Below are 3,916 nucleotides of genomic sequence, written 5' to 3' on the forward strand. Positions count from 1 at the left end.
GGTGGCCTCCGGACGAAAAGAATCTACTTACTTTTCACTGTCTCAGGTTTTGTCATGAGAGCACCCCTGATGGTGGCAAGAGGAACGTGACACCTACCCAGCTTAAGTTTCCGTCCCTTAACCTGACCACACACCTTGAGAGCCACAGAAGACGGCGAAATGGGTGAGGAGGAGAAAACAGCCATGCGTACAACACATGCTTTCTGAGTTCATGGACCTGCTTGGAAGAAAAGAGGCCTCAGTCGACAAAAATCAGATTATTTTCAAAGATTACTGCCTCCTTCCAGAATTTTATTTCTTGTACTTTTAATGGCCATTCAGATTTACGGTCGTTAAATTTATTGATGGTTAGAGAACTAGCCAATCCATTTCCAGATGGGAAAAACTGAGGCCTTCCGGCCGGTGTGGCTCAGTGGTTGAGCGTCGACCTATGAACCAGGAGGCCATGGTTCGAATTCAGGCCAGGGCACATGCCTGAGTTGTGGGCTCGATCCCCAATGTGGGGTGTGCAGGAGGCAGCCGATCAATGGTTCTCTCTCATCATTGATGTTTCTCTCTCTTCCTCACCCTTCCTCTCTGAAATCAATACAAATATATTTTTTTTAAAAAAGAAGAAGAAAAGAAAAACTGAGGCCCAGAGAGGGTGGCTTGACTATCACCCTTGCCAGGCAGTCATTACACCCTCTCATAGCTTTTGTCTTACTGGTTCTAAGATACTCTTTTGTGCGTTATCATCTCCGCAATTGCACTGTGTGGTCCTCACTAAGCTAGCAAACAGCGCATCCGTTCTCTCTCCTCGGGCCCCAGGGCCCTGGCAGTTAGATGAGCCCATGACATGTGCTCTGGTCACCGGCGTGGTGTCTGAGGGGAAGCCTTGATGAGCCTGTGCAGTTTGCCATGTTCCTCTGCCCCTGCCCAACAGTCATGGGAGCACATGGCGAGATGGAGCCTCCACTGGTCTGAGTCCCATTATGGCCAAAGCTGTGTCCCCTCCACATTCACATGTTGAATGCCTAGCCCCTAGTCCAGGGGTGGGCAAACTTTTTGACTCGAGGGCCACAATGGGTTCTTAAACTGGACCGGAGGGCCGGAACAAAAGCATGGATGGAGTGTTTGTATGAACTAATATAAATTCAAAGTAAACATCATTACATAAAAGGGTACGGTCTTTTTTTTTTTAGTTTTATTCATTTCAAACGGGCCGGATCCGGCCCGCGGGCCGCAGTTTGCCCACGGCTGGCCTAGCCCCTAGTCCCTCAGAAGGGGACCACATTTGGAAAGCAGGTCTTTCAAGAGGAAGTTAAAATAAGGTCGTGAAGGTGTGCTATAGTCCAACATGCTCCACGTCCTAATTGGGAGGAGACCAGGCCACAGGCATGCACGGATAGAAGGCTGTGTGGAGACACAGGAAACAGACAGCCGTCTACAAGCCAAGAAGAGGGGCCTGCGTGGAAACCAACCTTGCTGACCCTTGACCTTGGACTTCCATAACCGTGAGACAATAAATTCTGTTGCTGAAGCCACCTGGTCTGTGGGACTTCTTATGAGAGAAAATAATTACCGCCCCCAAATGACCACAGTGAGCAGAGCCCTTCGCCGCTCTGCACGTGACAAGGAACATAAGCTACAAGGGACTCCGGTGGTGTCAGCCACCGGAACTCTGCCCCGTGATTGCTTGTTACTGCAACATAACCTGCTCTATCCTAACGTGAAAGCAACGTGCCTCAGTTTAATGGCAACCTTTTTTCTTTCTTAGAGGTGATACGTTAATCATCTTGCAATCAGCATCATTTTCTATTCGTGTGAAACATGCTACGTGCGGCACGTAACAGTTGACAAAATATGAATCTCTCCATCCCTACTTCGCATTTTCATAAGACCAGAACTGCAGGAGAAATAATGACAGTAAGAATAACAATAATAATGGCTAATATATTCAGGCATTGACCTTGTGATAGCTACAATGCCAAGCAATTTCCATACTTTATTTTTTAATCCTCTCAGAAAACCTGAGGCATTTTTATCACCCCCATTTAAAAATGAGGACATTTAAAGGGGTGCAATGCCCCCCCTCCCCTCCCTCAATAAAGTGTAGAACTCAAACCAAGGGCTCTAAACCTAGAGACTCTGCTGCATTCCATGAGCCTGCCTATCGATAAAACCTCTTTATTTTGTAAACATCATGTATCTTTCATTTTAGAATATGCACGACGCTTCATAGCAATAGCACTTTTATTTTCCAGTTTAGTAATTTAAGCTTCCCCGTGAAATCTGGGACGCTTTTCTCATTCATCTGACTCAATACAACTTCAAATGCCTAAATCTACATAGCTCACGGCTGCATCTCGCAAACACGGCGGAATTTGTTATGCATAATACCCATAGTGCACGACATGCCGTTTTTTTGTTCTGGTTGGAAAAGCAACCGTACTCCACACACTGTGGGATGATTTATTCGATTGTTGTTATTCATGGCTAGGAAAAGCTGAGAATGCTCAAAATAAGCGAAAACACTTCTGCAGCTGCTACAGATGTTCTCCCCAATACAAAGTTGGCCCGGACTCCTCGGTGATCACGCAGAAGTGCCAACCTCATGCTGAAGCCATTAGCACTTTAAAGGGGCACGTGTTAACGAACGAAGGGGGATGTCCTTGTGAAAACCCTGGTCACTGGTGGAGTGCCCATGCTACCCTTTGACCCTCCCCAAGTCGGCCCCGATCTCTGGGGCCCCTCACGTGCAAGAGCACCCCTTCTCACACGACTGGAGCTGTGTGGAGCGGGGAAGGATGAGGTGTTAAGAGAGTCCTAATGAGCCATGTTACAGATGTGTAAAACAGCTGGGGGGATGATGTCACTACACTCACCCTGCCGCCTCTGCTACTTGCTGCTGTTATTAGAAACAGACACTGGAGGAGGGCACCTAGAATACGCACCCGTCCCTTAGCGACCACTCTCTGGTCCTAATTAGGTAGCCTGGGCCCCAGCTGCTGCACATAAACCTCACCAGGTGACTCCGAGCCACATGGGTTTATAATCCAGATGAGCCCCGCTCCAGCTTGCGCTAGAGAGATGCCATCCTCGGTGAGAGATTTATTGTACGAGTTACATTGTGAGCCTGACCCCGAGGGGGGGTGCGGAGAACATGAAATTCTCAGGGAACGGCTCTGAAAAGCACTGCAATTATTCACAAATTCTGATTTTTCAATTAGGAGTGTGATTCTTAAAGGGCCTGATGTCTGATGATGTCAGACTCTGTCACAGCTGCGAGGGTAAGATTTGTTTTCCAAAACAAACATGAGGAATTATCCTGTCTTGTTGCTAACTCTAAACACACATTCCCCGCCCCTAGTTAAGCTAGAACAGAAGCCATTTATAAGTACCTACTATGTGCCAAGTGGTTACATAGAGAGGCTCATTTAATCCCTCAACAACCCTAGGAAAAGTTGTTGTTGGTGATGTTGGACTCAGAGAAGTGAAGCAACTTTGAACTGTAATCTTGCAATAATATGTTTTATGTGGGGTTGTACAATGTTAATTCTAAGCAATCTCTGATAAAATAAGAATGCATAGTGTAATCTCTAGAGCAATCTTTATAAAATACAAAGAAATATAATTAAAACTTCAACAGAGAAACAAAAAAGTATTTGACTAGTCCAAGTAATACAGGAGAGGAATATAGAGGAACAAAAAACAGTTGCAAAGAATATAGAACAGTAAAAAAAAAAAATCCAACCAGATCAATAATTGCATTAAATGCTAGACTAACACCTTCCCAAAAGGAAGACCTGAAGCAGAAATAGTTTCACCAGTAAATATTAACAATTATTTAAGAAAAAGTAATATTGGTCTTGTACAAATCTCATCTTTTACAAAGTCAGCATAACCCTCACACCAAAATCTGACAAAGATATTACAA

The sequence above is a fragment of the Myotis brandtii genome, unplaced genomic scaffold (genome assembly GCF_000412655.1).
Source record: "Myotis brandtii unplaced genomic scaffold, ASM41265v1 scaffold6, whole genome shotgun sequence".
Classification (NCBI taxonomy): Eukaryota; Metazoa; Chordata; class Mammalia; order Chiroptera; family Vespertilionidae; genus Myotis; species Myotis brandtii.